The 12,941-nt window shown below is 33.7% G+C and overlaps 1 non-coding gene across 1 annotated transcript; it reads left to right on the plus strand.

Annotated features, from left to right (window-relative positions):
• The first annotated feature begins 9,034 nt into the window (after positions 1-9,034).
• Positions 9,035-12,627, plus strand: LOC104247346 (uncharacterized). The gene is made up of 2 exons (XR_011401064.1): positions 9,035-9,509; positions 12,008-12,627. It is a non-coding gene; the product is annotated as an uncharacterized protein (transcript).
• Positions 12,628-12,941: the final 314 nt, after the last annotated feature.

A 12,941-nucleotide genomic window follows, 5' to 3' on the forward strand; every position in this document is an offset into this window, starting at 1 on the left:
GGAAAGCAGCTAAAGGAAAGAAAAGACATGAAGAGCCAAGTCAGTTTTGTAGTGAAAGAATAAAAGACAGTAAATAAAGCAATTAATGAGATAGTAAAGTCACAAGCAACATGCAATGGTAAAAGCCTAAAGAAAATCCCCAGCAGAGTTGCCATGATGTCGACGCACCCTTTTCCTCTAACCGTGGGGTCAGAAATCGGGTATACGACATTGGGAGGACAACTCTATTCCCTTTCGAGAATTGGGTTTGGAAGTTGAAGAGTCTCCACCTAATGATTATAGTGCATTAGGACACATTAAGAAGGGTTTGAGATGAAGAGACCAGAGATTAGGGTAAGGGCTAGAAATTATCCCGAGGGGAAGGTGTTAGGCACCCCTCAAGATCCACTAGTGTGGTTCCCGGCCATGTTGCAATTGTGACTTTACAAGTAAACAATCAAGGCTCAAATAAGGATTCGCACATAAGATTGCGACCAAGTTGAAAATTTTCAAAGATAAGTAGAGAAGGCAGAAATTCATGAAAAAGAGATTTGAACAGTTTTACAAGAAGAGATGAAAGCAAGTAAAGGGAGAGGAGTCCTAAGTTTATAATTAATATGGATCACTTCAATGCAATACCCAGCGATCACTCCTCAGAAGAGGGGTCGCACGTGATATTAGCGCATCGGTCATCATATCCATATCTATCCTTCCCACCCTGTTAAGGTATTAAAGCACGTTTAGTCTCGTTTACTTATTGCATGCTAATACCCGTCCCGACCTATCAGTCCCGGGGTATTAGGACTTCTTATCCTAAGAGGGAAGAAAGGGATAGGGCCTTTATGAAGTTTAAAGGATAAAATTCTAGTTTCGACATTCAAAACAAATATCAAATAAAGGGATGAGTAAACAAGCAAACAAGGCTCAAATAAACCCCTTAAATCAGACAACACTTAGTCTAGCATGTCTTAGCATATACTGATTTAGTCTTAAGTTAAAAATTAGGTGGCGAGCGGACTAGTTTAACACATAGAGTCGGATAAAAAGTCTTCATTAGGCAACCCGGATCCAATTGTCAGAAATTGAAGTATTTTAAGCGAGTCATTTAGAAAAAGCACTGTTTTCAGAAAGGACCTAACGCAAAATAATTTAAGACAGAAGGTTGAAAATTTTTAGAGGTTCAGAGATGGCTTGAAAATCAGCAGAATTGTTTAAGTGAAACTACAGTAGAGTTATGACGAAAAGTTTTGGAAAGTGAAAAGACCTTAAAGGAATAGTGAGTTAAAGGCTGTTTTGAAATAGTAGCTTCATGAGATGAATAAATTCAGGCATAGGGTTAAAGGAACCGTTTCAGAAAAAAGAAAGATGCAAGTTTAGAAAATTTAAGAGCATTGCAGATTTGTAAGAGTTTTAAAGCAAACAGATTTGGAAGAGTTTTTGTTGACAAAGTTTGAAGCCAATTGACAGATTATTCTTACTTAAACACATTAGGCGGGTTTGAGCTCCAATAGGCATGGTATGTACGTCTTGATTTTTTAAGGCTTGTTACTGTTATTAAACCGGTAAAGGAATGAGTATTTGATTACCCTACAGTTTGCCTAGCGTTTATGCATTTCCTATAGTCATGATTTCTATATGCAATTGGTTACATGAATATTAAGGCCTATAGGCAAGATTTCTAATGAGTTGCAATATGACTGAACATGAAATCTTATAGGCATGGTATCGAGATGATTGAGTTAAGATGTAAACCTATAGACATGATCTCTAGGTGATTAAAGCATTAAACCTATAAGCATGATTTCTAAGTGACTGAATAACAACATTAAGTCTATAGGCATGGTATCTACCCTTTTGTGTGATAAAGTAAACCCCTCCCACACCCTTTACTAATACTCCCCAAGTTCTTTTTACAAAAATATTACAGAACCAGAAGAAAGAAAGGAAAATAATTAAAAATACATCACAGCCTACAGCCAGATTCGAGAAGTCTAATTCAATCTTAATATCCAATAACATGTGTTTCACCAACCCGGATTCCAGATTTTCAAGGCCTTCTCTTACCCAAAGTGTTTTAACGTTCCAAGGAGCCTCGAGGACTTCAGGTAGTGCTTACACTCTGGATAACAATTATTGTAACAGAATGGTGCAGTGTGGTATAGCGAGCCCTCAGGCATCCAAGTTCAGAGGGAGCTCGAGGGTCCCAAAGCATGGCTTACCAAAGGGGGGCAGAACTTAGAAACTAGGAATAAGTGCAAAGTGAGAGAGGGATTAAGGAGCCATAGCAGAGGGTGGTCATACCCAGCCATGGGTATAGACTGGCACACCCCTGACCCTCTGCTTGGTCCAAGCAAATAAAGAGCAGACTTTAGAAGTCAAACTTGGGTCTGGATGGTGATTAGAACACCACTAGACCTAAGTTAAGGCTCAGCACATAAGGGGTAAAGGGAATGGGGAACTGACTTGAGTAGAGGTTCAAGAGAACCTGATTCTAAGTCATGAGTGGCAATAATAGAATACCAACATGACTCAGAATTACTCACACATAAGAGGGGCCTAGAGGGAAAGGGGCTTACATAGAAAAGCATATACAGAACCATTAGGGAAAGACAAGAGAGCATAACAGACTGAAGATGCAAGGACATAAAAGAAAGAGTAGAACATGCTATGATACATTTACAGAACATAAACACATAGTGAAGGATGTGTAGAAGAGGAGAAGTAAACACATAATTGGAGGGTATTATTTAAACCAGAAGGACATACCAGTTGCAATCTCAGTACAGCACGACAAACAACAGCAAGTAAACAACTAGAAAGTTAACAGGAGCAACTCAAAAACTTCAGTAAGCACTTAAGAGTTCAGAGGAACCCCAGAATATTTTTGCAGTAATGAGAAGAGGAGCAGGGTGCTCAGTAGAGAAAGCAGTAGTAGAGAAAAGCAGTAGTAGAGAAAGTAGTACACTTTTTTTTTAAGACATAGGTGTCTGTGTGTGTCGAATGTGTCAAAAGGTCGTGCCTTTTATAGTGTAGAAATCAGGCATAAATAAGGTAAGAAAATAGTTAAAGAGCTGATTGTCAATCAATTACACAAGGCTTCCCTTAATTAAGGGGTTCAGATTTGAAAAGGTTAAAACTATTTAAGGAAAGAAATTGAATAAACACTATTTGCAAAGCATGCAATTGAGGGAAAATACATAAAATTTATTTAAGGACAAGGTTTTGAAATACACGGATTGTGCAAATAAGGAAAGAAGATCAATTAACAACCAGTAAATCAAAAGGGTCTGAGATTTTGCATAAATGAACCAAGTTCAAAAAGTAGGAGAAGGGTTTTACTTAGGTCGAGTCATGGACAAAATCAGTAGACAATGGAAAGAAATTAATCAGGCTATATTCGGGAAGAAGATTGAACTGATTGCAAATTTGCAAAACCATTTAGAGGGAAATTCATAGTATATAAGGAGCATACGAACATGTTAAGCATGAAAGAAGACTGTAGTGTTATTGTAAAAATCAGTAGGAAAATCCAGTGTAGAAGAGTTTTGGCAAAAAGAACCATATGAAAAACAGAGATGAATTCAGAAATTAGGGCTTTGAAATCAAACTAGTTCAGAGATGAGAACAAGCGAGTCACATACAAGTGGTCTCAAACCCCCCCAAATTCTAGGGTTTTTACCATTAATCCAGTGTAGAGACGAAAGCAAACAAATCAGACAAAAGTAAATTCAGCAAACCCAAAGGAACTTAAGCGTTTCATGAAAACATAATGGGAGAAAACACAGTAAAAGAAATTACAAGGAAACGTTAGGAGGAAACATAGAAGAAGAAAACACATAAGAATCACAGTAAAAACACATAGGAGTTACAGTAGAATAAATACAGTAAAAGTAACACATAGGAATCAAAATAGAACAAGTAAAATCAAAGAAAACCTAAGTCGGAGAAGATGAACAGTTTTTGAAAGCAAGGCTTTGAGAGGGACTTAAGAAATCGTTTGAAAACCCTAAAATAAACACGGGTCTGGAGCAGATCTAGAGAAAATAGGAAAACCTCTAAAGGCTAGGGTTTCAGAAGAACCCTAGAAGTGAAAAAGGCCCGGAAAAGGGTCTGCTTTGAGTCGAATGAGTCAGGGATGGACTCATAGGGCTAGGATACGCCGGAGCCAAACCGGAGATGGCCGCAGAACTCAAATTGGCGGAGGTCTGAGCATGAAACTTCAAGGTCAGACCTTGAATCTTCAAGTAACGGGGGTATAAGGACACATGGAGGAGGGTGCCATTGATTCCGGTGAAACAAGGTGGAAACCGGCGGGATGGGGGCTAGGGTTTCGGAGAGGGTTAGAGAGGATTTAGGAGATGAAGGGATTTTAGGGCGGCCATTTTTTAGAGAATGAACTAGGGTTAGGGGTGTTGTGAAATTAAAAAAGGTAAGGATAGTTTGTGGCCGTTGATCACAGAGATCAACAGCCTGGATTAAAAGAAATCCGGGCGGGTTTAAGTAATGGGTTAGGGGCCGGGTAAAAAATGGAATTGGGTCGTCGATTTGGGCTGGACTTGGCGTCAGAATTGGGATGCCCAAATAGGCTATGATTGAAAGTAATTGAGGCCATATTTGAAATAGCCAGTTTTCCCTTTTGATTTTATAAAAATAGTGAAAGATGTTTAAAATCAAATTAAAAATACTGAGTTAATAAATAAGATGTAATATTAATTTTAAAAATATTGGGATTGATTTTGTAATAAAAAATGCTATCAAATCTGAAAGTGGGCTAAAATTGCAATTATATACAATTTAGTTTAAAAATATCAAATGGACTTGTAAAATTATGCAAAAAATCATGTAAATTATATTTTGGTGTAAATATGAGGATGGAAATAAATTACTCACCAAAATGATAATTTTGGGAATAATTATTGGATTTTTGTGGTACTAAAATAGACAGTAAATTGGTTTAAAAATCACAAAAATACCAAAACTCTTGAGTGTGCTTATATATGCACATATATGCTATTTTGAAAATATTTTGGGTATAAAATACATAGAAAAAAATGAGTATCAACATGGATCAAAAAGGGTGGACCTTTATTTTTTAAGTTGTTTTAGATCTCAGAGACGTCTTCCCAACACTGCAAATGTCTTGTGATTTGGACACACACATTTTGAGATATGAGTTTTTTGGCTAAACTGTGCAAAGATGGAAAGTTAGCTTGGCATTTGGCTTGATCAATTTTGAAAAATTGCACCAGTCTATCTAGAGAGGGTTCTACCCTAGAATTTGGATATGTTGAAACTCTGGATGTCTAACAGTATCACAAATCTCTGGTAATTCTGGCACACCTATTGGGCGTGCCAAAATTTATAACAACTAAATTTCGTTCCTGAAAAATCATAATCAAGACAAGAAATATAGCGACAAATATTATATTCGATTTCAAGTGATGGGGTTACACTCTCTAGAATATCTCAAATCTAAAAAGATATAGTCCTCTGATTTTTCTCCTCACGAATGATGGTTCAAGGGCTCGAAAGCTTGATCTTGAACTTGTCGGATTTCAAACTTGTGGTACGTCACGAACAATTTAAAGGTCGTCACGAACTAGGATTTGGTGTTGGGTTATCACGAACGGAAGATTTGAAATCACCCGCCTATGATTTGAGCTTGCCTTTGGGATTTGACCAATGACAAAGATTGCAGATGTAGAGAGAGACCTTGATGTTTTTTTTTTCAGAGCCTCTTTGGTCTTTTCTTCTGCTTACTTGATGTAGTTCTAGTCTTCTCATAGTCGTGTCTCTTTTAACCTCCCCTTTTGACCCTATTATATAGTTGTGAGTGTAGTAGCCTTCGAGAAAACTCTAGTGGTCATTGGGTTGAGGCTTATAGGCCGGTCCATTTGATAGAAGAATGGGTTAGCGCAATTGCATTGGACTTTTATTTAAATCAATTTGATTAGATTTAAATAATTAACCCAAATATACTAGTCCATCATATTTGTTTGGACTAATATATATTTTATATGGGATAAAATCCAAATTTTTTGTAGATTTTAATTTAATAAAATTTAACTATCTACAACGTGTTTAATTTTTAAGAACTTGAAGTATAGATAATTTATAAGTATATTTAAAAATAATAACTAAAAGAAAAATTAAAATTACAAAAAAACAAAAAGAATTAATCCTATGTATTTGGTTTTATGATTGTATAAGAAAAAGAATAAAAATTTTGTTAGATCTTCTTATTCACATCATTAATTAAATTATAGAATAAATATTTCTTTGAACACATATCTTTTAAAACACTTAAAAAACAATCAAGCATTATTAAATAAGAAATATCTTTGCTAAAAAAAAAAAAGAAATATCAACTACTAGTAGTAACTTTCTTGCATAAAACATATAAGTCATTTGTATTAATTTTAAAAAGAAATTAATAAATTTTGTATAAAATTTCTCATTTTTATTTTAGTTCGCTTTTTTATTGTTCCGCTTCAAGTACTCTAGATAATTTACTTGATTAACTAGATGAACGGTTTCTTGTTGAGGATTTCATATTTAAGGGGTTCAATTGTTTAATTTTTTTCCCTTCAAAATAGAGATAAGCTATTAATTTTTTGTATAGAATTTAAGTTTATGGATTCTGGAATCTGGATCCAAATTTCTTATACAATCATAAAACCAAATACAAAAAATAAATATTTTTTTGTATTTCTTGGAACTATAGAATAAACATTTTGTTAGATTTTCTTATTCACATCTTTAATTAAAATATAGAATAAATATTTCTTGGAACACATATCTTTTAAAACACTTAAAAACAATCAAGCATTATTAAATAAGAAATATCAACTACTAGTAGTAACATTCTTGCATAAAACATTTAAGCCATTTGTATTAATTTTAAAAAGAAATTAATAAATTTTGTATAAAATTTCTCATTTTTATTTTAGTTCACTTTTCTATTGTTCCGCTTCAAGTACTCTAGATAATTAACTTGATTAACTAGATGAACGGTTTCTTGTTGAGGATGTCCCATTTAAGGGGTTTAATTGTTTAGTTTTTTTTCTTCAAAATAGAGATAAGCTATTAATTTTTTGTATAGAATTTAAGTTTATGGTTCTGGATCTCAACTTTTTGTATAGACATTTTACAAGTTGATTGAGTACCTCTTTTGTTTTGTTTTGATTATTCGGTATCAGAATCTGTTTACCCTATTCATTCAGATTCGCACCAAATAGGCCAATTATATATGCAGAGGCGGAGGAGGGGTAAAGCACTCTCTGTCGAAAAATTCTCCGTTCACAAAGCACCTCATGTTAAAATGGCGGGATCCCAAACATATACCTTCCATTCTTGACGGTATAGTCAAACCTCTCTATAACAGCCTCGTTAGTTCCGGATATTTTTGAATGTTGTAGCGAATTACTATTATAGAAAACATACTTTTATAGAGAAGTACTGTTATATAAGGATATTGTTATAGAGAAGTCTGACCAGGGGCGGCCCTACCCTAAAGCAGGTAAAGCAACTGTTTTAGGCCCCACATTTGTGGGGGCCCCATTTTTTGTTACACCTATTATATTATATACTCCATATGTTTTAATTTAGATGAGGTTGTTTGACTCGCCACAGAGTTTAAGAAAAAAAAAACTTTTAAAACTTATGGTCTTAAAAGCTTAAAGGGTAAAAGGATTTGCAACTAATATGATTGCCAAGAAAATTGCATCTGAAATGAAAATCAAACATGAACTTCGTAAGAAACGTGTGATATATAGAAAAAAATAATTTACCAAGAATATTGATATTGAAATCTCAAAATCTCTCGAAGAGTACTTTAGAGTTAATTGCTTTTTATACATAGTAGACAAGACTATTTTTTTCACTTCAAAATAGATTTAAACAATTCGAAGCATATGAAAATATTTTTTATTTTCTATTAAACATAAAAAAACTGAGATCACTAGATGATAAAAATTTATAAAAATACTGCCTTAATCTTAAGTGTTTCTTGAAGCATAATAATCAATCTAATATTGATAGTTTATATTTATTTTCTAAATTAAAAGTGTTAAGGAAAATAGTACAATTAGAAGATAATAGTTTAATTGATATACTCAATCAAATAAAAAGATTTGATTCTTTTCCAAATGCTTATATTGTTTATAGAATAATGTTAATAATTCATGTTACCGTTACTTTAGCAAAAAGAAGTTTTCCGAAATTAAAATTGATAAAATCTTAACTAAGCTCAATAATGTCTGAAGAAAGGTTAAATTGATTAACTGTATTGTCAATTGAGAAACAATTATTAGAAAAAATATTGATTATAAAAAAATTATTAATAACTTTGTATATAAAAAAACGAGAAAATGGACTTCAAACTAAAAAAATAATAATTAAAAAATATTAGAACCCTCGTAAAATTTGACGTTAGGCCACAAAATTCGTCGGGACATCCCTGAGTCTGACTGTAGTACTATTTAAGTTGCCATATTGCGAGAAAAAATGTACAGTTTGGCGATCTGCTATATAATTTTTTTTTTTTCCAATCTGCTATTTGACTGGATATCTCCTCTTTACGGTGCCCTTTCCTTGTTTTATCTTGCGGTTTAAATATGGTGAATTTCCAAGTTTTATCTTTGGTTGGTAGTAACAGATAACAAACCGATAATGCATAGAGAAGATGGAAATACATCAACCATAAATTGACTAATATTAGTTCTTCATCACCGATATTTGATGCTTCCGATTAGTATAAGAGACGATTCGAAATGGTTACATTTAATTTGTCGAACGCAACAACTTGTAATATATGACACAGTACGTACTATATATACTAATATTATCTTTAAGTAGCAATTTTATTTTTAAAAAAAAAAAAACAAAAAGAACTAGCATCTACAATTAGTCAGCTACAGAAATCGTCCAAGTCGTCTCTTAATTAATTATTAGGAAGCATCCAGTTTATAAGTGTTGATGAAGTAGTATTAATAAAGTAAAAGCTAGTTGATGTATTTTATATGGGGAAAAAAAAAAACGAGTGAAAGACTTTGGAGCAGCATTCCAATAAAGTCTTCCTTTGTCCTCTTGCCCTTAATTTGGAGGTTCCATTATTTCAGAGTTCTTTAACTTCTGAGTTTTTTACAGAAATGGCACCTCTCCCAAAGACAACCATACAACATTTCACACACCCAAAGCATTCATTAACAGTATATGATTCCAACACAAAATACTTATGTGATGGTTGCAAAATCCCAGGCATAGGTAAAAGATATCGCTGTCATGGTTGCGAATTTGACCTGCATGAATACTGCGGAACATGCCCAACAATTCTTTCTTCTTTTATGCATCCAAATCATTCGCTCAAGCTCGTCGTCCGCAAGCCACAAGGCAATCGCCAATTCGATCGCATTTGCAACGTCTGTTGCGATTCAGTTGAAGGCCTGTTTTATAGGTGTGAGGTTTGTGAATTTGACGTCCACCCCCTCTGTACTCAGTTGCCTGAAACTCTGCGTCATGCTCTACATCAGGTAATTTATTAGAAATCTAAACGATCTAATTGGGAAATTAGTTTAGTATGGAATTTTTAGTTCATGGATTGCAAACCATTCAACAATCTAAATACTAAAACCAATACATTATTTAAGGATGACTTTCATGGTTTTACTTTTGATGCCATCATATTAATGACTTATCAAGAAAGAGTACCTTAATTCATAATGATTTTAAAGATGTTCACCATGATATTGCCCTTTCCACTTGCAAAAGAATGTGAAACTGGAATTTTCTCCATTCAGCCTCTTTTCTTAGGAAAGTTATATACTCCCTCTATGTGACACAGTTTAAATTTTGAGGATTAAATTTTTTAATTTTGATCATAAAATAAGAACCATTAAGTTTTTTACTATTACTCTCTCCGTTATAATTTATGTGAACTTTTTTGTCGTACACTGGTCAAACTAACTAGTTTTCTATGTGAATTTGGACATAGAATTTTTAAAAATTTTGAAATAAAATTTATATATTACTACTATAAGTCACAATATATAATAATTTAAAATATTTTAAAAAGTATTTATCAAAAATATGGTTAAAAAAATCTTATTTGACTCTCCAAATAGTAATAGATTCACATAAATTGAAAAGAACGGAGTACATATCATAATAATTAAAATATTTAAATAGCATATGAAAAAATTGCAAAAAATCAAAAACATGCAGAAGCTAAAAGAAAATAAAGAAACGAAAACGACAAAATTAAAGATAGATTGAATAAAAGAAAGAGTTTCTTGAATTCAAGAAGTCTATTCTTGAAGTTGAATCCTAGCAACAACAATTAGCTAACGAAGAACTAATCGCCTTTGGTAGAGAATTAAAAATAAGAGATAGATTGTGAAACCAGACCCTTTAGAATAACAAGAACAACAATAAGCGTAAACTTATCACCTTCCTTGAATACCAAGAAGTGATCTAAGATTTCGAAAATGGTGAAATCAGACCCTTTAGAATAACAACAACAACAACAACAACAACAATAAACCTAAACTTATCACATTTCTTGAATACCTAGAAGTGATCTAAGATTTCGAAAATGGTTTAATCTTACCGGTAAATAAACTCGTTTGACTTTCGAAATACAAATGTTAACACATAAATTGGGGAGAAGAAAGTAATATTTTCAAGTCAGAGCTAGAGGATCAGTCCTTAATACTACTATGTAATAGTTCACTATAAAAAAGTTACTATCTCGGAAAAGCTTAATGCATACACTGAGATTCCAACTTACCTAATTTATGTTCCCTCTTATCTACATTTTTTGAATTTTGATATACGGGTCGGATCTAGGTCAACCCCCCAGCCCCACCCCACCCCACCCAATCAGGCTTAATTCAGAAAACAAAAGAAATTACACCTGCATTTTATCTAGAGTTTTCCCATTAACATCTCTACAATGTTCCACATAATTAACACCTGTTATTTTCTTTTTTTAAGTTCCCCTACCTTTAGAACCCCTTTGTTGGAGCATTGCTCCTTTGGTGACTCAAACCTACGACCATAGGATTGTTGGTGGGGGACGACAACCCCTTTTGTTTGCGTGTTTCAATTAGGGGGTGGCAAATAGGCGGATTGGGCTGAATTTGGGCGGGTCATGATGAGTTAGGTCAAAAAATGGTCATTGTCCAACCCAGCCCAAAGTGTACTTGGGCTAAGATGGGTTGGGTCAAGATGGACTAAACAATGGGTCATAATCCAACCCGCCCAACTTGACACATGTTTTAAAACCATGCTCATCTTGTATAAAAAAAGTCTTTTACCTTAAAATGTGTAAGTTGAAATTTTTTTGGGGTTGGGCGGATGGGTGATGCAGAAGAACGAAAAAAAACAAAAAACAGAAAATTAAAAATTTTAAAAAAAAAGTAAAAAAATTTTTTTGAGGGGTTTGGGGGGGGGAGGTGGATGGGTGGTATAGAAAAAAATAGAAAATTAAAAATTCAAAAAAAAAGTCAACGTAGCATTTATGGCTATGGTAAAATAGGAGGGGAAAGATGAGGGTATGAGCAAAAAAAAATTTAGGGGAGCGGAAGGAGATGGTTAGGGAGGGTGGATGGTGCAGAAAAACAAAAAACACAAAATTGAAAATAAAAAAAATAAAAAAAAGTAAAATTGGGGCAACTAAATAAATTTCTATATAAGTTGGGTTGAGATACCTTTTGTTTTGGATGAGTTTCATGGGTTAGAATGGGTTAATTTGGGTTCAGGCCAAATTGACTCATAAGCTAAAGTGTTTGTAACCCAACTCATTAATCTCTGGACGGATTAGGCGGGTTAAATGGGTTTGGGTTCAAATTGTCACCCCTAGTTTCAATATATGAATAGCTCTTTGGTAGCTAAATAAACCAAATACTATACTAAAAGATTAAAAACATAGGATAAGTCATGTAATCCACAAACTCTATCATGTTGATCACAACTTATAAAGTAGTTTTATCTGATTACGCAAGCATTTTGATGATGATTGTAAATTCAGGCTCATCCTTTAAGGCTTCTAAGCTCGTCCGAACCAGGAAGCTGTGCTGTTTGTAGAGGAACATGTAACGCTTCTTCATGGCGTTATAGGTGTCAACTATGTCAATTCGACATTCATATGGGTTGTCTTGTGGTACAATGTGAAAAGAAAACATCATCGCACCGAGGAATTCCTACATACGTTCCACCATCTGTATTCCCTCAGCCACAACATTTTGGTGGTTATGCTTATGGGGTTCCATATTGGAATCCTAATTCTAGCCCATTTCGTCCTAGTCCATCTAACATGCATGCGCCACAACCACAATATCAAAATAGTGGAAGAATTGGGCAAGTGATGTTTGGTCTGGTGAAAACACTTGGGGTTGGAGTGATTTCTAACATGATATTTGGAGTGGACGTGTCTCCATTTTTTTCCGTTTAATTTAACTTCATTTCATCCTCAGCTATGGTAAGTGTTTTACGAGAAAACATTGAGTCGGATTTCATCCCTAGCAGTTTAATGTACTATCCAGTAATTTATTTCATTGCTATATGGATTTTATTTATAGTCATCGACAATGTAAAGAAATTTTTACACATCAGTGCAAATAATTTAACTGCTGTAAAATGTTATTACTAGTCTTATTCTTTAAGTTATTAATTACGCTTATTATCAGTAAATTGCATGTAATTTTAAGCGACCTAAGTGCATAGAAGTTTACAGTTTCCATGGTATAGCCATATTTGTCCAAGTCAATGTCGAAAAAGATTGTCATCACATTATTATACGTAGCCTTCCTTGTGTGTGTGACTATTTGTTGATTTGTCCAGTGAAATTTGAGGTCATTGATCTCCTTATATAATTTTGGGCAGTCCTCAACTTTTAAAATTTAGTTAGGCTCAAAGTCAATTTCTTAAACTTTGATCTTTGAATTGCTTTTACTTGGACTGAA

This window comes from Nicotiana sylvestris, chromosome 7, assembly GCF_000393655.2.
Source record: "Nicotiana sylvestris chromosome 7, ASM39365v2, whole genome shotgun sequence".
In the NCBI taxonomy this organism is placed as follows: Eukaryota; Viridiplantae; Streptophyta; class Magnoliopsida; order Solanales; family Solanaceae; genus Nicotiana; species Nicotiana sylvestris.